Source organism: Spermophilus citellus (genome assembly GCF_964194105.1).
Source record: "Spermophilus citellus genome assembly, chromosome: 14".
NCBI classification, from domain to species: Eukaryota; Metazoa; Chordata; class Mammalia; order Rodentia; family Sciuridae; genus Spermophilus; species Spermophilus citellus.
In genome coordinates this window covers 90,456,288-90,484,051 of record NC_138194.1, presented here as the reverse complement: position 1 = coordinate 90,484,051, position 27,764 = coordinate 90,456,288, and the positions used below count along the sequence as shown (strand labels likewise).

The window sequence follows — 27,764 nt, the reverse complement described above, 5'->3', positions numbered from 1 at the left end:
TTTTGAGCCATGAAGTGTGTGTGTGTGTGTGTGTGTGTGTGTTTACGTATGATGAATTGTACTGTGTAAACTTTACAGCTTAAAAGGCAAACCCCAGCATGCCTTCCCCTAAAGTTCTTCACTTTGTCCGCATGCCTTCCCCTAAAGTTCTTCACTGTGGCACATGCCACTGACAGACCATGTTTTCTTCACGTTTGTGCTTCTCTTGGGTTTCACCTGATAGAATACAAGCTCCATGAGGTGCGAGTCTCCTGCTTCATTGCTGCTTTCTCCCTGGGGCCTGAACAGGGCCTGCTCCATGGGAGGCACCTGCAGAAGTCGGGCCCAGTCTGGAGAGAGACCGCACACTTGCCGTTTAAACAAAAAGAACTACAATACTTTACTGTAACTCGTATGTTGTCTTATGATGAAATAAACACAGCCAATCTATCAGGTCTAAAAAAAAAAAAAAGAAAAACAAAGAAAGTGCAAAATAGCTCTTAAGTCAAATTGATAACTTTAAATTTTTTTTTAAAGAGGATTCCAAGTAACCACATAGGACAAAGGTTGAAATGATCACAACTCAGGTGAAGCTGAGACTCAGACCTCTGCAGAGGGTTCACAGCTAGGAGCATGCGGGTGTCTCTGAGCCCAGAGAAGAGCTCTGGAGCTGGGGACCCAGATCCCAAGTCCTCCTGGTGCAATGCCATGGCACCGGCGCTGGAAGCGCTGGAGACTGCAAGCCGCATTCTACTGCGGCCGCCAGAGGGAGCTGCTGCACCCGGAGCAGGGGAGCGAGCCAAGCCCCACGGGAAGCCCCAGGAAGCCGCGCGAGGAGCCAGAGTCTCCTCCTTCCCCAGCCTGGAAGGTGGGGTGCAGAATCCCAGCCCCAAATCTCAAGGCTGACACTGGAAGGGAGGTGTTTGTGCTTAAAATTAATAACTAAAGACAGTCATCAGTAAATAGGTGGAGAAGGAACACCGTGCCAGGAAAGAATGGGGGAAAGAAGAAAAAAGGCAGCAAGAACAGCAGACTGCGGGCCCAGCCAGCCGTGACCCACGGGATTTGGGACGAAATATCTGACGCCTACCATTCCTGAGCTTCCACCGTGTAAGCCCGGTCCACATCTGCCCTCCTGTCCTCTGACAGCTGTTTGAAGCAGGACTTACCATGTGTGTTTTATAGATGAGAAAACTGGTAGCCAGAGAGGTTTAGGAGATTCCCAAGGTCACAGTTAGTAAGTGCCCGAGCAGGGATTTGAACCCAGGTCTGCTGAGTCTTAAAGCCATTCCTTCCCATTAAAAGTCAATGGCTAGTGAGTGTTGAGAACGCTGGCATTTCAAAAACTAGGGTTAAAGAGGAGAGAGAATCTTGCCCTAGTCAATTTAAATTGCATCTGCACCCCAGGGTTGATTCTTTGAACTCGGTTCCTAAAGAATGGAAATGGCAGAACCTGCTTTGGTGGGAATCAATGGGCGACTTATGTGAAACAGTTTTGATGATATCAGAGACATGCGGACAGGACTTCCCCCACTATCACCCACAAGGTCTTTCTGGCTGAGGAAATCTCAGTTTTGCTTCAGGAATTGGGGACTGTCTGATTCATGGTTGCCCCCCAGTCCCCAAATAAACATTGACACATCTAAGTGAATCACATTAACTCTATTCTCCTTGCCAGTGGTTTGGTTTAGGCATGAACATACATGAACACGTGACATAGCCCCCGTCAATATTACTAAAGAATCACTAGAGGGATCCTGTACCCATTTTTATCACTCTTAAAAGTAAGTAATGCATGGACTGCTTATTTTCTACCTGTGAATACGGGACAGTGAAAATGTGATGCCTGGAGCTGATGCTGTCATCTTGTAACTCTGAGGAGAAGCTATCATCAAAATCCTAAGATCATCATCCTACCTATTGTTATATGAAATAATAACCCCTTTCTGGTTTAAGCCAATCTTAGGCATTCAGGTATTTATCATTATATTTTGAAAAAAGCATTTAAACTGATGGAAAGAATTCTGTTTGGCATATCTTCACAAGGCCAAGGACAAAAGGAAAGCAGAAGCCAGGTTTTATTTTGTTGTTTTGCTTATCTGCTATATCAGCATGCCTGGCCAACCACCTAGAACAGAGTAGGACCTCAGTAAGCGTTTGCTGATTGAATGAATAAACTCATCAATCCTTTTAAGACCTGGTTGTTGGGTAGCACATGAGGGCCAGCTCCAACTGAGGGTCCTGGTGATTTCTAGGTGTGCCCTCTACCACTGAACTACGTCCCCAGACCAGTCATGGTGATTTCTGAAGATACAGAAAACCTAGATTGCTCCCAGAGAAACTTCCAAGCTCAGTGGGAAGCCAGAAGCATACAGGGAATTACTAGAGACCAAGTGTTAAGTCAATTATAAAAGTATTTCCTGAGCGCCCATGTTGGGCCAAGTCTCATATTGAAGGCAAGAAATAACCCACGGTATTGGGCAACCAATCAGGTGGTTGCAAAGTGTGCGTATAATGAAAGGATCAACGTACACTGGGATGACCAGAGACCTTCATGGACGAAGTATGTCCAGATGGGGAGAGCCCATGGGGACAAGAAAGTAAAATGTGCTGTTTCATGTTATTTGGGATTTTCAACAAAGTCACCAAAAGTTGAGGGGGGCTGATTTTTTTTAAATTTCATGACAATATATTGTGTTCTGAGAAGACCAGCATCTGTGTCGAGGGGACCCTGCAGGAGACCCCTGGCAAGGCTTCATAAGAAACTCAGAAAAGCTCCCCATGAGAGAAGGAGCCAGCCACCCTGCAGAGGTCACGGGAGAACACCATGTTAGGAGCCCTTCCTCCACGCGCCCTCCCCCTCCTGGCTGAATGTGGAGGGGTCAAGAACAGGAGCTAGTCCCCAGGGAGGAAATAAAAAGGAGGCGAAGTCTCCTGGTGACCAGCCTCAGTCTCCTGGGGACAAGCTATCCTGAAGTGCGGAGGGGAACTTTAATAAGAAGACAGAGAGTGAGTGACTACGCTGGACTGTACCAGAATTATATTATTACTCCAGACTCCATCAGACTTGTGTGACTTTTTATTGACCGGAGCTTTTTAATCTCAAGTTAAAGGGGATCTTTATTTATTTTCTAATTCTTACTGTAAAAACTATGGGAACTGCCCACGATTTGTTTAGGAAGGGAAATGTGACTCACAAGGAAGGTCAAAGAAAACAGGATGCCTTCCAATCAGTAGTTAGAGGTGAGCTCACCATGCCAGGGCCAAGACCGGGCCTCCATGGGTCCAGCCCACGAGGCCCCAGCCCACCTGGTGCTGCCCACCGACCCACCATTCCTTCTCCCTTCATCTTCTTCTGTGGTCTGCATCCATTGTCTTCAGGTCTGGGCCCACCATCCACTAGACTTGCTTGAGATTCTCAACACCGTGATCAGCCTTCTGGTCCATATTGGGCTTTGCCCCTCGAGCTCTGGGTTGGTAACTTGGAATGATGGCAGGCACCTTGAGGCCCTCAGTGGCTATCCTCCGTGTTCCCTCCCTTGGTCCACACCTGTCCTTCCCACTGATGCTGCATCTTTCTGTGCTGTCTGGGAACAGAGGTCTTAGCGTGGTTGTGGGCACCGCTCCTAAGACACTCCAGCAACCTGCCACCCTCTCCCTGACTACTGCTGCAGACCCAGCCTTTGAATATAGTGGACACTGAATGAGACCTCACAGAGGTATGGTGAGGACCACTGCACAGCAAAAAGGAAGGCTGGCAGGCATCGGACCCCTCGTGCAGCCAAGGACTCTAGAGTCTTCGTTTCGTTTACTCCTCTTTCAGGAGAAGGACAAGGTTTCCAGAGTCTAAGCAACCTGCAAAAGTCCATGTAACTTGCAGACAGTGAAGCTGAGTTAAATCCCAGGCCTCTCTGCCTTTTCATCTGATTTCCCTTTTCATCTGATTGTGCAGAGGAAGTTGCAGGAAGAAGCCAGGTAGGAAGATGGAGAAGTGAACACCAGTGTGTGGGCTCCTGCAGACCATCATGGTGGGCACCAGGCAGAGCAGCTGAGATCCAATAAGCAGGCAAATGCATGTTTGGGGACCCTTATTGAGAATAGGGAGTATGGAGTCGGGGACATAAAAATTAAAAATAAGTCCCCATTTTTAGTGATGGTCTTTGAAGTGGCAGTGTGCCCTGGCTGAGCCCCGAAGAGCCTGGTCGTCTGCCTGAGCTCAGTGTCATGTGGAGTTTGGGTTATTGGGCATATTTTGGAATATGGCAGGGGGCAGGGAAGAGAGACAGTGAGAGACAGAGATAGGCAGAGGAGAGAAAAGAGGGGTACCTGGAGGAAAGGAGGGGTCTAATCCTCCATGCACTAGGGGACCACATTCAACTTTCCATGACAAGGTGCTTTGACACCTGAGAGCTCCTGCCCAGGGTGACTGAGCTGAGCAGGCCCAGGGCACGTGGTACTCCTGGGGTCCTCCCCTCCCACCAAGGAAGCCAGCAGTACTGACCACAGTGAGGTGCCCCAGGGAGCCCAGCAAGAAATGGAGTTCATGTGAGGTCACCCCTCCAAGTAGGAAGGACGTGGCAGACACCGCAGGAGAACTGGCTCAGAGGTACCTGTGAGACCCTGGGGACTCCCAGGGACACTGGGGGAAGAAAAGGACTCGACCTCACAGGGACACAAGGACCTGAAAGAGAACTTGGGGTGTGTGTGTGTGTGTGTGTGTGTGTGTGTGTGTGTGTGTTGTGTAAGCTGCAAGACCCTACATTCAACTGTGAACCCAACCCTATCTGCACCCATGGGCTCGTGATGCCTGGGGACATTAAGTTCCATTATTCCACCAAAGGCTTTAATAAAGGAAAGAGAGAAATGAGGAATGGATGAGAAGGGGAGAGGAGGGGGAACGAACGAGGGACGGAGAGGGGCAGGTGGAGGGGAGGGGTATGAGAGGGACAGGAGAGGGAAGAGAGCCCCTCCTACTCGTTCCCCTGGTGTGGCACTGTGGTCCCCCCATACAGATGACTGCCTGGAAGATGCAAGTTTTCTCCCCTTCTCTCAACCAGAGCTAAAGAAGCTGTAATGAGGTTATTTATTCCCCCCCAAGAAGCGGAGAGTGATAATTCCCCTGGCTGGCTGCTTGTAGGCTCCGCTTCCACACAAATATATGAAATGCCCAGGCCCCACGATCTGCTCGGCTAATTGAAATGCCAACTTGAAGTTCACTAGATGACTGCCGCTGGGGTCACAGTCATTACCAGCGATTAAATGTTATGCGCGAAGATCCGTGAGGGGACCAGGTGTCAGCTGTGTGCTTTAACCCTACACCCACTGCGGGGAAAGAAAACCCCAGACGAATGCTGGTTGGGAAAGGAAGGTTGCCAGGACCGGGCTGGGCTCTGGGTTGGAGCAGGAGGGTGGAGGCTGCAGGAGGCCCAAAGCCCAACTCTCTGTACCCAGGACCTCTCTTCCCTGGGCTGGTATAGAGCACAGGGATCCAAGGTGGGTGTCAGTGTGGCTTCACTCTTTCTTTCTTCTCACCTGTAAAATGAAGATAATAATGCCTAAGTCTTGGAACTTCCATGAGAATTAAGTAAATAAGTCATTTAGTGCCGTGATGAATGTCTGACATATAGCAACTACGAGACGGATTCTTCCACAACAAATCAAAGTCTCAACCAACACACTCAGCCAATCTTTGTGAATTTTCCTATCGAGGAACACTTACAGGGTGCAAAGACAGATACGATCCACAGAGGTAAGTGAAAGGACATTTGTCAAACACATGCCAGGTCCCAGCGACAGTGCTGTATCTCATGTAAATCAGAAGCTCAGGTCTCCTTGAGGACCTGAAACTCACCAAACTGTTCCAAACTGTTATTTGGATCAGGGAGCAGCACACTGCAGGGGACAAGAAGCTGTGTTTCTAAGCCTGTCAGTCTGTCTGCAGGGCCACGTCGTCTCCACCATGGGGCTTTCTATGAGGGAAACATGAAGAGTGTTCAAAAACAATCAAAGAGGAAACTGAGCTCACAGTAAACAAGGTCTCCCTGGGCAGTGTTCATTCCCCGAGAGGCAAGACAACAGGGATGTGCCGGGAGCCCTTTGACCTCTTTGCAGCCCTGCTGACCACTCCCCCTGGAGACTCCAGTGGTTCCCAGCAGTCCCTGGCTTCCTTGGGAATATCAGTCTAAGCTTCCCCTCCCCAGCCAAGGTGCTGCCACATGTCTCTCTCTTCTCTCCTAACTTTTATAGAATGCTTGTCATTGGATTTGGGGTCTACCAAGTATCCAAGACGATCTCATCCCAAGACCTTTCACTTCATAACATCTGCAAAGAACTTTCTTCCACATCAAGTCACATCATACTCACAGGGTCTGGGAATTCAGATGTGAGCTTATTTGGGGGATCCGTGTAACCCACTGCAATGCCCTAAACCTCCGCTAGGTCTGGGACTCCCTCTAACCAATCATTCCCTCTCTCTCCCATACCAAGCTCTCTCACTGGCCTGCCCATACCCATGAGCAAGATTCTTCCTTAAAAATCAACCTCCTGACCCTGCCAGAGCCACGCTGCCAGGGACGTGTTCAAGGTAATTCAGAGGGCCATGGGGCTGGCCTGGGCCTGCTCACCTTCAGAATCTATGCAGCACCAAAAAAGGACACACCTCACAAAAAATCCATGAAAGCTGATGAGCTTTCACTCCACTCAGCTCCCGAGGGTCAAGGTGAATTTGTGGAGGAGCCAAGGAGTCAACTCGAAGAAAGCTTCTCACAGTCCGCCACCATTGCAGGCCATATACAAGTTGGTGTCAGGAAACATACTCCCCAACTAAGCCCAAGATGCAAAACTTGATTCACTGGGGGCTAGACAGCCATGAAGAGCTCCAAAATGCACCTCCTGGGTTTGTTCCAAGACTTGGTGTTACTGGTTTGGCTGGCCTTGTTGGGCTCCTTTTCACTAGAGGTTCAAAAATAAAGAAGCTTATGTATCTCCCTGGATTCACCAGATTTGCTGTCTCTATCTGTGACCCACAATAAGCCACTGCGTTTTCCCAGGTCACTAGAGAGAAGTTATGTGACTGGGGCTTACAAGGATACATAGTATAGAAGATATGTGGAAGGAGAACAGGAAAATGTGGAGAATTCACCTGGAAATAAGTAGACAACTCCATGTTAGCCCATGCTAATCAGTTGTAGGTGAACAGTGGAAACTCCAGACAGCAAATCAGTATTGCTACAGAAAGATGGCAGAGAAGTCAGCATTGAATATAGTAAACTGGCCTTCGTCTGCAGGAAAATCTATAGTAGGCCTTTACATTATCTTGGGTGATGCTGAACTACAAGTTGAGTAAGCTGAAATCCTTTCACCTAGATATACTGTGCAAGCCTTAGAACTCCTGGTTCTCACATCATTATTAATGGACATAATTAAAATCCAAATTAAAAAAAAAAAGAATCAACCTCCTATGGGTTTTCTTCATTGTGTAAGAGTTGTCTACACCTCCAGCTCCAACTTCTGCCCACTTGGATCTTGACCCCATGGAACCCGGCTTTCGCTCTCACTGCTGCACGAACACTTCTCTCAAAGGTCACCAGCAGTACTCAGATGTCTGTCTCCGGGCTTGTTCTGACCAGGCCCCTTGTCTGGCCACATCCCCCTCTCACACTCAGCTCGGGCCACACCAGACTTCTTGCCAACCTGAAATCTCCCGTTTCACCTCCATCATTATTGCTCCCTCGCCTACATCACTCCCCAGCCTGATATAAGTCAGGGTTCCCCAGAGAAACGGAGCTAGTAGAATATGTGTGTAAATAAAAAGAGATTTGTACTTCAGGGAATTGTTTCTTATGACTATGGAGGTTGGAAGTCCCAAATCCACAGGGTAGACTGGCAAGCTAAAGACCCAGGAAGATCCAGTGCCCAGTTAGAGACCAAGGGCCAGAAGGCTGGGAAAACAGAAAGACCCAGTGTGACAGCTCAAGTCAAAGCCTGGGATTCTGTCTGGCTGGGGAGGCCAGCCTGGCTCTGCTCAGACCTTCAGAGTCTGTGTGTGGTCTTCACACCACAGAGGGCAACCTGCTTTCCTCCACGTCCATCTATCAAAACCTCAATCCCATCCAAAACACCTTCACAGAAACACATCTAGAACAAGCATGGACCCTGTATTGGGGCTCAGTCAAGTTGACACATCAAATTAACCACCAAACACCCCAACTTTTATTATTTAAATAGCTGATGCGTAACTTTCTGGTCTCCAATCAAACATTAACATTTCAAAGGCCCTCTCAATCTCCCAAGCTAGAGTAGCCTCCCTGGTAGGGTTATTTTTTGTTTGTTTGTTTGTTTGTTTTGTTTTGTTGTTTTGGGTATTTTGGTAGCAAGTTTTGCTGCCTAAAACTAGCCTGCTTTATTTATTTATTTATTTATCTGTTGATCCACTTGTTCTCTGTCATCTCCACCACTGTCACCACTTAGCTGCATGATGTTAGGATGTGTTTTGGTCGCCCTTAGACCCCAGTACATCTGCATGACACCTGGTAGGCACTGTGTTAGTTGGTGTTGGCTTGGATCTTCCAGGAAGCCATTGCCAAGATGGAGTTAGATACACAGTGGAGATACACCTGTCCAATGCAAAATGGGCAGTGCGGGGAGCACCTGTCACGCAGCTCTGAGCTGCGCAAACAGAAGGCCCTCAAGGAAGGAGGGAGGGCAGGGAGAGGCTGAGCCTGCAGCACTGTTCTAAGGAAGCTTTGGCCAGGCCCATGGGGAGTCCCAAAGGGAAGACCTGCCTCCAGAAGGAGCAGCCCCCCTACACATTGTGTTCAATCATTGTCTGGGGACCGTCCAGGCAAAGCGTGCCCCCAGCCACAATGTACAGGTGACCCAAAGGTCACGGGCTGGGCTAGCTGTTTTCACTGTCACCCCAGGTCCTCCGTAACTCTTGGGTGATTGGACGCATGTTTTCTGTCTGTAGTCTGCTCCGTCTCTCCTCAGCACAGGATAAGGCTGCCTGCCACCATCCTCCTCCACCGTCACGGAAGCCCTCCCTCTGCCCCTGTGGGCTCGCACTGCATCTCCTGGGTTCCCTCCTCTCTCTCCAAACCTTCCATCTCCTCTGTCTCCTATTCTTCATCTCCGGCCTCCTAGGAAAAGTATCCCCCAAACATCTACCCTCTGCCAGGTCTCTCTCCTGCCACAGTGTCCCGTGTGGCTGTGCTGAGCTCGGGAAAGGAGAGAGGCACAAGGGCACTGTCTGGGTGGTGGGCAGTAGCTGCTGTTGGAGGGCTTACCATGTGCCAGGCCTTGGACCGCCACTGTTGGTTACCCCACTTAGCCCCAAGGAGGTATTAATATTCCATTCTAGAGATGTGGAAACTGAGGCTGGAGGACTACGTAAGCCCAAAATCACATAGTTTATAAATTGCCATGATTCAAACTCAAGTCTATATGACTTCAATGCCCATCAGACTAGAGGTCTAGAGGCCACAGAAGCCAGGGGTTGCAACTTCTGATATTTGGATGTTCCTAGTGTAACTGGGCACACAGTAGGTGCTTGGCGACTGCCTGGTACACACTTGGCTGCAGAGGCACTGTCAGCTGCGAAGGGGTTAACAGCTCTGGTGGAAGGGACCTGGCTTTGGGCAGCCTCTTTTAAATAATGAGCCTCTGGTATTCTCGCTAATGACATTCTCCTCTCACCGCTGCAGGTTTTACTCACAGGAGTAATGAATTAATTAGTGAATATGGGTGAGAAGCTCTTTGAAGTTGCAAAAAGCCCACAGAACAAATGCTAAGAAAAGGAGCCAAATAGACTAAATCGGACACCCTGTGAGTGCTGAAGAGCTCAGTGTGGAGAAGGCACCAGCTCCCTGAGGACAACTGCAGACAGAACAAAGTAAAGGAAGCAGAGGTACCCCGGGGCCGCATGAATGCCCCTGGGCCCAGCCAGCCTCCAGAGGGTCCTGGCTGCTCCTGGGGTTTACCTGGCCTGCCCCTGCCACCGACTAACAGTGGCTGCCTGCGTGGCTGTGCAGGGGAGAATCTGAGGCCAGGGGGAGGCTCAGTGGGAGAGAGAGCCATGTTATCAATGTCTGCCGTGGTGTCAATTTGCTTTCTCTAAGGCTACAAAGTCATGGCATAACCAGCCACCCCGAAACCCAGGGTCCTACAGAAACGATCATATGTTCTTACGAACTTCAAGGCAATCAAGGGTCAGGTGGTTGAGATGGGTTTGCCTGGTGTGGCTCATCTCTGCTCCACGCACTTCTTGTTCCCCCCCTGGGGTCAGCTGCCAGGCTGGCTCAAGCATATCACCATGTACCTAATGAACAGCATCATGGCCAAGGCAAAGGTGTAAGGGGACAAAACCATTCATCAGGAGCACCCCAGTCTCCCTCTGTGCCTCGTCTGCTAACACACCATTGGCCAAAACAAGTCATAAGCATGAGAGGAACTCAGGGACAAGAAGTAAGGAAATGTTCCTGGCCACCACGGGGGCCACTGCAAAACTGTATTAAAAGGATAGAGAATGGGAGTATTAATGCAATCTGATGTAATGCAGTCTGGCAATCAGGTCAGGCATTTGGTGATCACCAGCAACAACCCAAACTCCTTACCCTGCAGTTTCTGGAGACAAGCAGTGGCCACCTGCTTCAAGAAGGACATGAGCTGTCTGGATTTCAGTCCTACCACACCTGCCTTCCTTACGTATGCTACCTGTCTGGCTCCAGAGTGGATTGGAGGCCACCATCATAAAAAATGCTTTACTCTTCATATTGCGGGTGACACGCAGACTTAATATCACCTTAATAACAAGGTGTCTGCTGCCAAGAAAAATAGGATTGCTAGCTCAGTTGCCCCATGAGATGAAGAGCTAAATCTTCATCATGTGGCCCACATTGGCACAGACCTGACCTGCTGAAGCACAAACATGAAACCTTCATTCCCTCCCATCACGGCCTTCAATATTGCTGTGCTAAATCTCCTTTCCCAACCCTCAGTGACATCCTGTCACTTTTAGACATTAAAACCCCATCTGGTTCACTTGGAAACAGTGTCATAATTTATTCCGTGTCCACATACCCCCTCCTCTCAGCTCAACTCATCTTGGCCTGGAGAACTTGATGCGGAGGACTATGTTCAGTCCGTTCTTGGTCCACCTCATCCATAGACTTCTAGCTTCTCCAAGGAAAGGATGGAGAGAAGAAGGAATGGTGGAGGGAGTCATTTTACTTAACAGGTGCTTTTTGAACCACCTATGAGCTCCGAGTGGTTGGCATCAACAGCTGCCTCATGGGGCACAGGTAGAAGGCCCTGAAGAATCTCTGTGCTGCACAGGATACTCATAGAAGAGATGCAGTCTGGGATCATTTCTTCCAGGTCTTCCATATCACACTCAGATCTCGGCCTGAAACCCAGCGCCACAGCCCTCTTGGACCAGGTGCCAGCAAGATAACTGGGTCAGACTCTTGGATCTGCATTTCTCACCCCCTTCACCCCCAGTTTGCCTTGGCCACTGATGTAACCGCTAGCTACAGCACCTTACTCCTCCTTCACTGGGCATCTCTTGCTCTCTACCAGGCCCCTCACCTTATAAGCTTCATGCTGGGGTCTGCTCAGCCTTTCAGGTGCAAACCAGAGCACAGGGGGTAATGAAAACAGAAGCACAGGTTTCCACCTACCTAGTGAGCAGCTTCAAGGCAGCATCCCCACAAGCTCAAGGCGGCAGCAGTAACACAGCTGCCCACAATGTAACCTGCTCAAGAACACACCCATGGGATTGGCTTTCCTTCTTCCATCTCATTATCCCCTGACCCTTCACTGCAAATCTCTGGAGAGTGTATAAAAAATTCAGTGAGTTAATATGAATAAATACTTAGCATAGTTCTTGACTCATAATGATCAGAAATATTAAGTATTATCACAATATTCTGGTGTATAAATGTTTTGCATTCTACTATAGAACTTTGAAAAATTGCATGAAAATATATAATACATGTACTACATATATGCTGCATATATTATATGTATTTCTTAATGTTTGTGCCATTGTAATAAAATACCTGAGACTGGATAGTTTATAAAGAGTAAAGCTTTATTTCTTACAGTTCTGGAGGCCAAGGTCAAGGGGCCCACATCTTACAAGGACTTTCTTGCTGTGTCTTCCCAGGGCAGAGGGCAAGAAAGCATTCTTGGCAGGTGGGTAGACCCATTCTTTCATCAGGAGTTAGTTTACTCCCTGCGTAACTAATCCACTTCTGCAATAATGACATTGATCCACTGTGAAGGCAGAGTCCTCATGACTGGTTTATCTTTTAAAGGTCCCACCTCTCAACACTATTGCTTTGGGGGGCTAAGTTTTCAGCACATGAACTTTGGGGACACATTGCAAAGGATAGCCTTGGTCCAGATGCCAGCAATTAGCTATACCTAGCTTTTGAGCACTTCTTGGTGCCACAAGTTGAAACGACAATGTTCTAGGTGTATTGGGTTAAATAAAAGTAATTTCAAATAAAAGTTCATTTTAAATAAAAGTAATTTATTAAAAGTAGTTTCATTTTATTAATGTGAACATTTTTGCTATTGTTGATGTTAACACACGTTATGTAATACATGTTGCATATAAAACTAATATAACAGTAAATTACTTAAGTCACATATGTAGCCTACATTATGTTTTCACTGAACAACATGGCTATTTAGGGCTCTTAACACAGGACCCAGAACAGAGTGAATTTTCAATAAAATCCTAAGCTTTTTACCCAAAGTTATCTCATCTAATCCCTTAAGGTAGGAGCTATTATCCATTTTGTAGATAAAGAAAGGCGAATTTAACAGAGAAATGGAGGATGCGGGTAGGACTAGAGCTGGGAGCCACCGCATTTCCAGAGCTATGGCCTCTCTGCTAAGCCTTGTCTGCTATTTTGAAGACATAAGCCATTTGCTTCTACGTGGCCCACAGCAAAATCCAGAAACCCAAAAGGCCCACAGCTTGTCCGTGGGGAGCATGGAAATGGAACTTGATTTGGCCACGGCAGGTTCCTCGGCTGGGCTTGGGGGAGAAAGCACCCACAGGGCTGGGGCCCCTGGAAGTGAGGATGGCACCTGAAAGGGGGGGGCGGGCAGTGAGTCCCAGTGACTGATGCCAAGACAGACAGGCATCCTGGGAGCTGCTCCCCCATGGGAAGCACTTCCTGATGTGACTACATTATGTAGCCTACATTATGTTTTCACTCGTTCACACCCCTCTGTCTTTGCAGACAGCTCCATCTCTGTCAATGTCACGTGTCTCGGAGAACGTGACGTTGATTGTTGTTATGAGCAACAGTGTGGCTACACCATCCAGACCCCTCTTCTTGTTAACGACAGGACACCATGACCGTCTCCGGGGAAGAGACAGCTCAACCCCACCCAAACCCAGGCACGAGAGGACCCTTGGCCACAGGTGAGGTCTGATCCTTCCAGCTGCAGTTGCAGGATGAGACCTGAGAGTGGAAATAATGAGGAGCAGATCCAAAGGCAGGAGGCAAGAGGGCCTTCAGTCATGGGGGTCTGGACTGAGTGGGGGGAATGGTCTTAGGAGCCTGGTCAAGGCCACACACTGTTCCTGCCAAGGCCCTGACAGGCCAATCTCAGGTGTAGCCTCCACCAACCACAGTCCACGGTGCCAGTCTTCAGACCCCCGTCATGCCCATGCCTGGAAAGGACCCAGGGCTACACCGTCCCTCGGTGAACTTGAGCTTGGAGATAGAACAGTGCTTATCATTTCTGAGACTAAGAGAGCTGGACCAACTGCATCCTGAGTTGGCAGAGCTGGGAAGGGGCGGGGGTGAAGAGTAGTCAGGAGACATCCATCCTTCAACCTAAAGCACACATCCAGAGCATCTCAGAGATGCCAACCTGGGTCTCCCAGAACTCACAGCAAAGGCAGAGCTCCTTGTCATAACATGAAGGACTCAATAGCACCACCTTCTGGCAAAAAGAAAAACATAAACTGCAGTACTTGAAGCCAACGTGGAGCAGTTCAAAAATCATTTCGTGGGTTAAGGTACTGAGAGGAGAGGCTGTTTGCAAAAGACCAAACAGAGGGTTAAAAGCAGAGCAGAAGCTTGAATTTGAGACTCCCAACTTCTCACGAAGGTGCTCTGCATGAGGCTATGCAAAACAAACATGTCCCTAGTTAATAAGAAAAAAAAAAAATGTGTATATGGGGATGGGGCTTAAAGACCCACAATCACTGAGCTACTGTGACAAGTGGCAGGCTGACATGGGTTAGCACTGCCCCTACTCTCCAAAGAGCCTCTTTAATTGGGCTCAGGTTCTGAGGACTGTCCTCCAGGTGGGCAGCTAATGTTTTCTGACTGCAGTGGGTGGCACTGGCCCCTAGGAAGGACAAACTGAATCTGGGGAGGTTGTGGTGCCGCCACCTCTGCATCTCTAATGACATTCCCAAAGGCAAGCATGAGACTGCTTTATGTTTCCTGGCTTTTTCAAAGACTCCTAGGTACCAGACAGTTGAACTTTTAGAGTGTTTAAGACCAAATGGTGTCTGATCCCTCCTTCTCTGTGCCCGTACAGAACTCCACGAGGACTGTCTGCACAGACTCCAGCCTGGTGATTCATTTGGAAGTGGGACAGCTCCTCCTGGTCACATGGAAAAGCTATATAGGGCTCTCTAGAAATAAGGGAACTCTGGGCTCAGTTTTCAAGCAAAGAGTTGTCCCTCAGTGAACACGTGGAGACCAGTGAATGATTTGAGAGAACATCATCCTGCTATCCACTGTTTCCTGGGACAAACTGCACACTTGACTTCCTGTGCTCATCTATCCCTGTCTTCCAGCTTGTTAAAGTTGATCATGCGTGGACCCTTCCCTGTCACTTTCCATTCATCCCACCAGGACTCCACGTCCATCTGCACACACGCCTCTCAACCCCCCGATCCTCATCCCCAGCCTCCCTGCAGGACAGCATTGAGTGGTGTCATGACCTCCCCTATCGTTTAGGAATGCAGTCGCTCAATTCATCAGAAACCCTATGTCCCTTCTGATTTAAACAAATGGGGCCTCGTCTTGCTCACATCAGGTTGTCTGGAGGTAAGCAGTTGCTGGTGTACATGCAACAGCTCAATAATGTGTCAAGGCCAGAATCAAAGCTGTTTCCTCAACTTTTTCCCTTGCTTAATGCTTCAAGATTTCATAAAGCTGCTGCATATGAGGGAATAAGAAAAAGGGAAGACACATTACCTGCTGTCTACTTCCATTACAGCAGAAGAAGCCTGTGGTCTCCAGGAGCCCCCAGCAGATTTAGAGCACAGTGGTGAGCCACCCTCTCTGTCACGTGCACCCTGCACTAAGGTGCTGCTGGTGTTGGGTCGGTCAGTGTCCTTCCTCTGTGCTCTTATATACCTCATGTCATGGCTCCACTTCCATCTGGACACTGGTGACCTCCAACCCTCAAACACCAACCTCATCCTCTCTGGGGGGTGGATGTAGTGGTGTCACAATGACCGTCCTGTATCAGGAATGCATCCACTCCATGTATCAGAGAGGCTGATGGAGACCCCTGAACCAAACAAGCAAGGCTTTATCTTGATCCCACGTTGAGTAATCCACAGGTAAGTGGCTTGCTAACATTAGTTCCATGGCTCAGTAATGTCTTGGCTGGTGTCCAAGCTGTTCTCTTGGCTCTTTGAGAAGGTTCAGTACTAATGCTCTCTTCCCTGCCCAGTTTTGAATTAACTGATAAATAAGGTAAAACTGTTAACTTATAAAGAACCAATGTATTATCTATTTGCAGATAGAAATTGACACTGGAGAGTATATTTATGGAAGGAGGGGAAGTGGGATTCCAAGCCTGAAGCCTGGGAATTAACAGCCTTACCCATTCTGTTTCATGGAACTGAGGCAGGCCCTAGGTCCACCCCATCTCTGCAGGGACAGAAGAGAGCCCCCCACCAGGGATATACCCAAAGCAGCCCCTCCACATGGAAGGGAATGTGGGTGTGGGAGGAAGCTGCATCCTCCACAGCCCGTACAGAACTGCACCTCTCACCTGTTCTCAAGCTGTTTCCAGCTCTGACCCCTTCACAATACACATTCCACGTATCTTGCTCCGTGCATCCTCCTCCACGCATCCTTTCTGCACTGTACTCCAGTGGTCTTCCCAAAATCCCACAGCTAACCATGTCACTCCCTGCTCCTAGTTGCCCAGAGGAAAAGGTACCCGCGGCTGAGCATGACACACAGATCTCACCCCAGGCTGGCCCAACCCAGCTCACCTCCAGCCACACCCACCCTACCTCCTATATTCCAACCGCACCCAACTCCCCACCTTCCTCTGGACTAACCACCCCCTCTCTTGCTTCTTTCTCCTCATCCCTGCTGTGTGCTTGGCCAGCACCAAGCATATCCTTTTAACTGTGCTTCTACTTACTCTCCTGTTTTTCAACTGAAGCCTTCTCCTAAAACCTGCCCCAGAGCAGGATCTCCAAGAACTATCTGGAATGTAACAGGAGCTCCATAAAATCTTCTGGAAAGAAGGTATGATTAAGTGAATATGCAAATGAAGAAATGAATGAATATTTTACTTACCCAACAAGAATAAAAATAATAATAAATGCTGTTGAGAACATGGGAGGAAATGTACACTTATTGTTAGTGGGACTGCAAATTAGTACAACCACTTTGGAAAGCAGTAGAGCGTTTCCCCAGAGGACTAGGAAGGGAAGCACCCTATGACCCTGCTAACCCAGTCCTTGGTATTTATCCAAAAGAAGTAAAAACAGCATACTATTGTGATACATCAGTGTTTATAGGGGCAGGATTCAAAATGTAATGGAATTGTGTGAAATTATGTCATGTGTGGGAAAATGGGTGGAACATAGAGAACATCATGTAAAGTGAAATAAGCCTACTCAGAAAATAAAATGTCAGATTTTCTCCATCATAGGTGGAACCTAGAGAGAAATAAGAAATTTTTAAAAGGGTAGAACCCCCTGTAAATAGAAAGGAGATCACTGGAGTAGAGGAAAGGAATCAGGGAGAGCCGGTGGTAAGGTTAGGAAGAAACTATGGAAAGGAATGGACCAAATGATTCTATGTACATGTGTAAATGTATCATAGTTAAGATCAACTTCATGTCTATTTTTAAAATAGTAAATAAATTGAAGAAAGACCATTAGAACAGTGAAAAGGGAACAAGAGAAGGGAGGAGAGAAGGGAATGTGGAAACACAGGGAACTTGAATAGAGTAAGTTGTATTACATGTGTATATGAATATATCAAAATGAACCCCATTATCATGTACAACTAAATAAACTAAGGAAAACATTTAAAAAATATTCTGTATTTCTTCCAAGCAAGAGCCATGCCTTATACTTTTGAGACATAAATGTAGGTATCCAATAATTATCTAGAATGTAACAAAAGTTAAATAAAAACCTACAGAGGGAAGGCAAGCTTGAGGTGAGCGTGAGGTTGGATGGATGGACAAAAGGACCTACTTGTCTAATCAACTAGACTGTAAATCCGTGCAAGCAGAGTGCCTGCCTTATGTTCTTCCATATCTCATCACAAACAAAATTGATGATGACGATGATGATACCAACTGACCATGATAATGAACACCATGAAGTCATCAGGTCCCTTGTCCCTTTTCTTTTTTCCAGAGGTACCATGCATTTGAGACAGCTCTCCAGTCTCGCTGAGCTATTGAGAGAAATAGATGACAACATGTCAGAGCAACATTTTGCAAATATAGAGTGCTCTCCACCTGGTCTTACCCGCCCGCGGGGCAGTCCGTGGCTTAAAAGGAAGGCGCTGCCTCACCACTTTTGCAAAGACTTGTGTTCTGGAATACACCCGAGGCCGTACCTTGTCATCTGCTAAAAGGTTTCAGAGCAAGAAACATCCAGCCTAAGCAGAAATATGGGCAACTTCAAAGTCTCTGGCAGAGGTAAAGCTCTGATTGACACTCTCCCCGGACACAATGTCTGGTTGAATTTCATCCTCCCTTTTTGCTCAGAACAGGACATACCCTGCAAGACAGTGAGGTCTTCTGTCTCTGGGACCAGGACGCTCATCTCCCTGCAGGGCTTACACCTACCAGAAAGGAGCTCTGCAGTGGTCTCTCTAGCAGAGATCAGGGTCCAAGCCCAACACTAACCAGCTGTCCTGTGTGACTCTAGGAAAATCATTCACCTCTCTGACCTCAGTTTCCCTTCTAGGCACTAAGTCTTCAAAGGGCAAGCAATACATGTTCCCTGCATCTTCAAATTGATGCAATGAAACGCTTCCCCTTATTTACTTTGTTCCCAAAGACACTGACCTTGGTGTTATTTCTAGGACATTCTAGATACAAGCAGACTTGGGGGCTTTTATGCTACCCTCCCCCCACATTGCAATTTGGCTCTCTCTCAGGGCTTTCAGACTTTGCTGATCACCCAATTTATAATTACAGCCCCATGCTCACTCCCTGGGGCTGCCTTCCCTGATTTATTTCTCTCCACAGCACTTGCCACCTTCCAACATGCAATGTAACCTGCTCATTTAATTATGTGTCTCCCACCTCCTACCCCAGAAGGCAGGAAGCTCTGGGATGGCAGGGTTTTGTCTGTTTTGCTCACTGTTCTGAACAGTGCCTGTCACACAGTAGGGGCTTAAAAATATCTACTGAATAAGAAAATGAACATAATGCAAGTTTACTGAGCACCTACCATCAGTCGAACTCTAGAATCTAGAAACGGAGAAGTCCACCATCAAAATGCTAGCTGTCCAGCAGGAGAAAACTATTAGAGTAAAAAATCCATTAATCAAGTAAATAGGGGAGAAACGAAGCGATGATGGGCTTGAATTATGCATCAGAGGCGCTAACTCAGTCTCCTGGGAGGAGAGAAGAGTCAAAGGCTTCCCAAGGGACTGATCCTGAGCTTAGCCAGGTAAATAGCTTTTCCTGGGGTCACGGGAACCAGAAAATCTGCTCTAGTGCAGAGTTTTTTCCCAGAAAATACCAAAGGCAAGAATGTTATTTGTTGAAAATGTTCTATTATGAGCTGTTATGGTCTGGATGTGAGGCATCCCCCAAAAGCTCATGTGTGAGACAACAAAAGACCACCCAGAGGAGAAATCCTTGGGATGTGAGAGCCTTAGCCCAATTAATCAGTGAGTTAATCCCCTGATGGGATCAAGTGAGCAGTAACTGAAGGCAGGTGGGATGTGGCTGGAGGAGGCAAGGCCTTGGGACAAGGCCTTTGGAGCACCTATTTTGTATCTGGCAAGTGGAGTCTCCCTCTCTACTCTCTGATCATCATGTGAGCTGCTTCCCTGTGCCCCACTCTTCCACCATGATGCTCTACTTCACCTGGAACCCCAGGAATGGAGCGAGCTGTCTATGGACTGAGACCTCTGAAACCATGAGCCCCAAATAAACTTTTCCTCCTCTAAAATGTGTTTTTTCCAGGTCTTTTAGTCACAGCAGTGGAAAGGCTGACGAAAACATGAGCAGATCTGTGTTTAATAACTGTGCATTGAACGGATGAAGACATAAGTCGCTTAAACAAAAGGAGACCACTCAGGGCATCTCCCTCTCCTGCTACCCTGAGTCTACAGTGCTGTGACTAAGCTCTCCTTCCCAACAAGAGTGTCCAACAAACGGTTGGGTAGGGCAAGACTTTCCCTCTGCCCGCTGAGGTTTGATGACCGAGTCTGTGAAGCAAACTGACAGCAGCCGATTCAGAGGAGAAAAGGCAGGCGGATGTGTCACACCCAAGGCAGAGTCACAGGGAGCAGCAAATATGCCAAAGGAGAGTGAGGCTCAGCAGCCCACACACCTTCTTCCCACAGAGGGCGGATGGGATGCAAGGGAGAGAGTAAAGGATGTTTAGGAAAGATGAGCCGGCCTTAGGGGAACACATGGAGGTGTGACAGTGTGACAGTTTTGTCCCTCCTGATGCAGCTCAGCCTCCTGGTTGATGAAACTCCAGGAGGAGACAGATGAGAACTGAGTTCCCGTGGACCAGCTGTCTTCAGATAGATGAGCTCCACTCAGAGGCTTCTCCCAGCACCTGCCCCTTTCCAAGAACCTTCAGCCCCAAATCATCAGGATGCCAAAGTGGCATGTCTCAGGGAGGGGGGTGCATAGCTTGAATTCCTTCAACCCCCAAAGGAAAGTTGCCCATTATGACATTTTTTGAGGAAGAATTCTCAGCAGACACCTCCGTTAAAATGCACAGTTTCAAAGGATGTGCTGGTGTCTAGTTACCCGATCCTTTTATTAAAAACTTAATTAACACCTAGAAACAGGATGCTGACAGAGTAAGAGACAGGACAGGGGAGCTCTGATGGAGACAGCAGCATGAGGTTGGTGTGCCAGGTCTGGCCCATACCTGTTTGGTATGGCCCATGAGCTGAGAATAGATTTTACATTTTAAATCTCTAGAGGAAAAAAATAAATCAAAATAAGAATATCACTTTGTTATACATGAAAGTCACATAATATTCATAGATTTATGTATCTATTTATTTATTTCCTTTTGGGGGTGGGGGAGAGGGGATACTGGGGATTGAAGCCAGGGTGCTTAACCACTGAGCTACATCCCCAGCCCTTTTTTTTTATTTTTTATTTTTCATTTTGAGGTAGGGTCTCACATAAGTTGTGAGGCTAGCTTTTGAACTTGCAATCCTCCGGCCTCAGCCTCCCAAGCCATTTGGATTACAGGCAGGCACCACCCCACCAGGCTTTGCTTTAAAGTCCACTTCTGTCCCTAAGGATTAACTGGGACCTGGCAGGCTTCTGGGCTTGCCCGTGATCTTTGATGCCTTCTGTAAGGCAGGGCACAGAAGTTGCGGCTGACCATCTGGCGTCTTGTGGGAAAGTAAGCAGGGAAAGAGTCATGGCCCAGCCCATTGGCACATCAGGATCACGTGGGTGGGTTTCATGCTCTCTGAGTTCAACTCTCAGAGATTTGTAAAGTTACCCAAATCAACACCATCCACACCAGCCTCCCAGAGACATGGGCACAGGAGAAGGACTGACAAGGGGACACTGGGCAGATCCCAGGGTGATGAAGCACAGCACCACCAAGCACTTGCTTCCTTCCTTTTTTGACCCTTCATGTCCTTGACAACATGAGCCTGCGCTCTTCCTTCATCTCATCAACAAGGAATGATAAAGAATGTGCAGCCTCACAGAGGCCATCTGGCACCATGGGGCGGGCATCTGCTTGGCCACTTAGGAGCTGCATAACCTTGAGCAAGTCACAAGAGCCCCAGATCTTAACCAAAGCCTGAGATGACAACATGTGCAGAGTAGGGTAGAGTTCAGGGAGATCATGATTCCACTCATCCTCTGGATGCCATAAACCGATGGCTTATACTTGGACATGGTAAGCCAACTGAGAAACGTACAACTCTTAGGTCCTTTTTAGTAAATATTGGTTCAAAACCTACCAAAGGTTAAAGCTCACAGCAGGCTACACTCCTCTCCTGCATGTTCACTACCAGGTTATGTGGAAATAGAACTCAATCCAGAGAGTTCTCATGCTGACTGATTTTATGCCCTGATGTGCCTAGGCCACGGTACCCAGACATTGGATCAAACAGCAGTCTGGAGGTTTCTGCACAGATATTTTTCAAATGAGTGAACATTTGTATCATCAGACTTTGAGTAGACCACACAGCCCTCCATAATGTGGATGGGTCTCATCCATGGGTGGGAAGCCTTTAGAGAAGACAGACAAAGGTCCCCCTAAATGGCATTAGGTACCCTTATAAAAGGACTTCATGGTGAAGATTGCCACTTCTCCCTCCCTCTTTCCCCCTTGAGAGGACAAAGCAACCAGGAAATTTTGGAACCTTCACCTTGGACTGCCCAGCCTCCAGACTAGAAGAAAGGAATTTCTGTTCTTTATAAATTTCCCTGTCTCCGTTATTTTGTAAGAGCAACACAAATAGAAAAAGAGAAAGAGTGTTGACATGGACACACACGTGCGTGCACGCGTGCACACATACTCACAATTGGCTCCGGGTCTCTGGAGAGCCCTGCACAGTGCTGTCATATGGTGATTGATTCCATAAGCTTCCATTAGTACAGAGGCAAAACAATTCAGGCAACTTGATCTGTAAGCTCAATGAAGACCCAGCTCTCTGTCCATTATATGACCATTCTGCATGCCAAAATAATATTCTACAAGGCAAGATTAGATTGTCTTTCTAATTAGCATCAAGCAGCCTGAATCAAAAGCCCAGCTGTTGGAGGACCCTTTAGAGGGGGCACAGCCCTAAAGACACAGGCTCCAGGCCTTGCTAGATTCTTAGGCTTCATCCTTGCAAGTGTGGGCACTTTCTCTAAAATACTTAGTTCAATGCACATATTGTGTGAAGCACTAATTGTGCCAGTAAGAGTCCCTTTTGAATACCCATTATTCTAATTAATAACCCACGAATACCACCAGCGAAACCCATTCCTTAATTCACTGTACTAATTGGCAAAGTCCTTGGTATTAATAAAAGAAAAGGTAACAAAAGGGATTGTCACAGCCATTTCCAGAATGGGAGCTCTCTGATTATATTACTTGCTGTCCATTCCTGGGAGGCAGCTTCCTGATTTATGGTAACTGACTGTACCTAGGGTATGGTTGGAGCTAATTGGTGCACACATGAAATCACACTGTGATGCTGAAGTATTTAAAAGTAAATTACGGACATTGTAACCATGGGGTATAAAAAGAATGTCGAATTTTAATCTGCTTTAAGTCACTGTCCCACTGGGTGGCAGAAAATTCAATCCAGTCCCCAGTAGAACCCTCCTCCAAGGACCCTCCTTTGCAGCCACAAGAGGGTCCCAGAAGTCTTACAGCCCTAGCAAACAAGAAAGCCCCAGAGGTCTCGCTTCTTCTGATGGTTTCCTGCAGAGACCTCCTCAAGCCCAGCATCAGGGGCCTTGTCAAGGTGGGCCTAGGTGTTCTGTCCACACCCTGTAGGCCCGGGACAGAATCCCCCTCCATCCAGCCTGATGGTGAAAAAACCTAAGGGCCACTGAGGTGTGTGACAGCTGTGACCCATGAGAAGAAAGGGTGACTCCTCGCGAGCTGGAAAAGCAAAGAGAGAAGGAGAAAGATGCAGGTCTGAGCCTACATCAAGAAAGGCCTGTGGGGATGCTCAGGGGTCAGGAAGGCTTTTCAGAAATGGTGAATCAGAGCAGGGCTGATGTGGGATTTACAAAGATCTGTGAAGTTCAGAAGTAGAAGAGGAAGGATAGGGAGTAAGAAAATGGGAGGAAAGGGGGAAACTTTTTTAAAGAAAGGAAGGAGAAAGTGGCTGGCTGCCAAGAACAGCTCTGGGTCATTCAGGGTCCTCGAGGAAGCCAGCACCAGGAGGGTCCGCCACCTGGGAGACTTCTTGGAGGGAAGGCCTGTGTGAGTTCAAGGGCAGAGGGAGGAGCAGGTAGGGAGGGGCTTCAGAGAGAGGCTTCATGCACAGAGCTGATGTCCCAGCGGGGACGGGGGAGACCCAAGGTCAGGGGAGAAGAGCCTCGGACAGCAGCACAGCTCTGAGGAGGGCACAGCCAGCCCTGTGGGACGCTGCAGAGAGAAACCTGGGGAGGAATGAGTGGCCGCAGAGTCCTGGACTGCCCCACATCTCACAAAAGACTCTCTTGAAGGGACAAACTGTCACCCTACCAGGCTGCTTCACACACCCTAAACTGAACACTAAACTAGCCATTTGCTTTCAGGAAAGACACATGTATCAATACTGCTGCCCGGTGTGTGGGCCATGTCTGAGTGGGCTTCACTGTGGGAAGGGGTGGTGGTACCCAAACACCCTGGAAGGGTCCCTTCTCCATCATGCCCCACCGTGCTGTTCTGGTGGCCTCATTCCCATACTCAAGCCTCAGGAGGCTGATCACCTGGTTGTGGCAACCAAGACATTTCAGTCTCGGCCTGGGTTAGACATACAATCCAACTTCAGCCTTTGTCTAGTTAAGATGTAAGTTAAAATTAAACATAAATCCTAAGCAATTAGAAATATATAATAACTTCCAAATGATTAGAGAGGGGGGAAACAGAGATTAAAGAAAATGTCATCAAAGTAAGTCAGAAAAAGAGATACATATTCCTTGTCCAACAGGGTCACATTCTAAGACTGTTTTTTTCCTATACATATATACCTCTGAAAAAGCTTAATGTACAAATTAGACACAGTAAGAGATTATAAATGATTAATAAGAGAGAACAATTACAATAATACACTGGAATGAATTTGTCAGCATCACTACTATTGCACTCTGGGACAATTATTAGATAAACTGTAATTTGATCAGAAACACCGTGATGCAACAGCATCTGATCATTGACAGCTGTCAAGTGGCTGACAGGCAGGCAGGGTACACGCGTACCCTGCATAAAGGAATGAACCACACCCCAAGGGATGTAGTGGGGTGGTGCAAGGTTTCGTCACATTTTCCAGAAGGTGTGCAATTTAAAACTTGTGAGTTGTATATTTCTGGAATTTCCCACTTAATATCTTGGACCACATTTTACCATAAGTGACTGAAACTGCAGATGGCAAAACTTCAGAGGAAGAAGAATGATTGTACAAGAAAAAAGCATTAAAACCACACCCAAAGTACAAACTTAGGGGATAGGACCAAACTCAAACCTATCAGTATCCACAATAAATGTAAACCAAACCCTCCAGGAAAAAGACAAACTGGTTATCAGGCCTCGGGGAATACGCACTTGGGCTGAGCCTGGAACCCGTTATCATACCAGCAACCAAGGAAGTTTACAAAGACTGGAGAAGACTCCCTAAAGAACTGGAGCCAACTCAGAGAGGCGCCCACTGGCCAAAGTTGGGACAATTTGAGCATCAATGAGGATAACTGCAAAGGAGAGGAACGTAAAAAATAGATATTCACAATATCAAAACTCATATAATCTGTTTACAAATATAGCAACACATGATACAATGAAGTGAAACAGAAAATATGTCATAATAGCAATTTTAAATGGCAGATTTTTAATATTTTAAGGAAATCAATTCCTTTTTAAAAAGCTGGTCAATAAAATGGGGGGGTGAGGTACACATACACCCCCTGCTCCTCCTCTGCAAGCCATCTATCAGGGCAGCCACATAATTGGTAGGGAAAGTGTCTCTTTAGTAAAGCTCTTGAATGAAGAGGGGTCTGCAGTTAGAATTCTCAAAGAAGGAGCATAGAATCCCCATTTCACATCCTACCAAAAGGATGGTCCAAGGATCAGCAAACTGTTTCATGAAAGGCTAGATAGTATTTTAGGTTTCTCGGCCTGTGGTCTCTGTGGCTACTTCTCACTCCTGCTATTGTAGCTCAAAATGAGTTGGTGTGGCTACATTTCAATAAAATCTGATGTACAAAAGCAGGCCAAGATTCGGTTCAGCAGCCTCTACAGTTTGCTGACCCCGATGGTGATCATCAGCGTTTGCTAATGTCATAAGAAGAGAGGCGACCGCAATAACCAAGCACTCTGCAGCACAATGACACTCATTTAAAAATCAACAACAACAAAAACAAAAAGCAGAAGAAAATCATCTTTGGAAATTTTTGAATATATTTCTAAAGATTAAAGCATAAATCAAAATGGAAATTAGAAAATACTTAGAACTAAATGATAACCAAAACATTGTGTATCAAACTTGGAGAATTCATCTAAAGTGGTACTTAGAGGGAAATTATAGCCTTTAATATTACATTAGAAAAGAAAAAAGATGGAAAATTAATGAGCTAAGCTTGCAAGCAGGGAAAGAACAAAAGAATAAATCCAAATAAAGTAGAAGAGAATATATAATAGAAAAGTTAGTAAATTGGAAACCAAAACACAAAACAGGGAAAACAGAGCTGAAAGCTGATTATTTGAAAAGAACAATGAAATCGACCCAGCAGGAACCCAGCTACACCCACCCTGCAGACAGTCAGGGGGCATTCACATTCACAAAGCTGCAGCACAGCCCAGCATGGCATCGAAGGCCTGAGATCAATCCCAGCGACTCAGGAGCTGAGCAGGAGGATAGCAAGTTCAAGGCCAGCCTGGACAACTTTGCCTGCTGGTAAAATGTCCTTGGTTCAATCCCCAGCATCTCCCTCCCCAAAATGCTGTAAATAGCAGACTAGAAAGGAGGCTAATGTTTTGTTAACTAAGGACTGCCAACATTAGGGTTTATTCTGGGAGTCCCCAACCTTTTACCTGGGTATAGGTACCCAGATACCTATAGTTTTTTTTTATATATATTTTTTTTCTTTGTGTTTTATTCAGAAGGCGCCAGTTTACACCTGATCCTGCCTCTTTGGTTCTTTTCCTCTGAACTCCTCCCCTCCCTCTCAGCTGATTGATAACCTGCTCAGTGCCATGGAGGAGATAGAAATCTCTAGGTGGCTGCCCTTCCTCGATTCCCGTCCCTGAACCCATTCACCCACCTGCCCTGTACCCATTTTGCTGCAAGTTCCAAACCCTAGGGCCATATTTATGGTGGCTTTTCCTGGCCTGCCTTCTCATCTCCGCCAGAGCTCCAGAGCTCCCTCCACCAACACCAGCATTAACTCGCAAGGGAGCTAGCACAACCACCTCTCACCCCAACTCCCCATCCCTGTCACTCTCCCCTGATCACCAAGGCAACCGTAGATGATTTAATTTCCCTTTAAAAAAATAGCTTAAAAAAACTAATCAAGATTTCAAGCTCCAAAACCAACCACGACTCCCACCGCCTGTCAGATGAAGACCCAGGCTGGCGTTGGCCATTCGACCTTTTAGCTTCCCACTTGGCCCCTGGCTCCCATCCCACTCCTGCCCTTCCAGGACCAGCTCCTCGCTGCAGCTCTCCTCCCCTTTCCTTACCAGGACTCACTCCTGGGGTCCTCCTACTTACCCAGTTCTCCCAAACTCTGTGAATTCACCCTGGATAAAGGATTCAGGGGCTTCACGTGCAAAACACTTAAGAGTGATTTCTGCAAGTAGGAAGTCATTATTCTTTCATATTTATGGAATATTTTCACCTAAAGACTTTTGTTAGAGCTTATCAGTTCTGATAGGCAAGTAGATAGATAATAACCAAAAACTAAAAATAACCCAAATAAATAGAATGGACAAGTATATGTGGAACATGTTTAGAAATGCCCTATGGCACTGAGAATAAACCAGCAACCAGATATAGAGTGTATATATAATTGCATGCATACAAAGTTTAAAAAGAAGCTTTGGGGTTGGAGGTCAGGATCATAGTAACCATTGGTGGGAAATCAGGAGCAACTTGGGACCAGAACAGGGCACTGAAGAGTCTTCTGTGCCACCAATAGTTCTGCTTTGGGTCTGGTGCTGGCAACAAGAGTGTGTCCATGTGTAAAAATTCATCAAAGTATAACTTTATGATGTGCACTTTTTTGTTGTGTTAAACTTAAACAAAAGGTCTGCAGAAAAATTTAAAACTGCAGTGAGCACCCCCTGAATGCCAGACTCGGGTTAGAGGCACTGGGAACCCAGACAGTAGGTCCCTCAAGGCCTGGGAGTCTTGTGCAGGATACAAGTGGGCAACTGTGAACAGCATCTCAACACGGGGATTAAGCAATGAGCAGAGTGAATGCAGAGCCTCAGTTTTATCATTGGTAAAATGGGAGCAAGGTCCACCTTCAGTAATCCATAGAAGCACCCAGGTAGAATCCCAGGTGTGCGGTAGATGGACAAGCCCCACAGAGAGCCTGGAGCACGGAAGGTGCTCAGCAACATTACTTGACTCTGAATTCGATTCTCAGCATGGATATTCCAGGGG

At 47.2% G+C, this 27,764-nt stretch overlaps 1 pseudogene across 1 annotated transcript; it reads left to right on the top strand.

Moving 5' to 3' along the window:
* The first annotated feature begins 682 nt into the window (after nt 1–682).
* LOC308633518 (MICOS complex subunit MIC26-like) lies at nt 683–7,134 on the top strand (annotated as a pseudogene). The gene is made up of 2 exons: nt 683–847; nt 6,536–7,134. The product of its transcript is annotated as an MICOS complex subunit MIC26-like (transcript).
* The last annotated feature ends 20,630 nt before the right edge of the window (nt 7,135–27,764 follow it).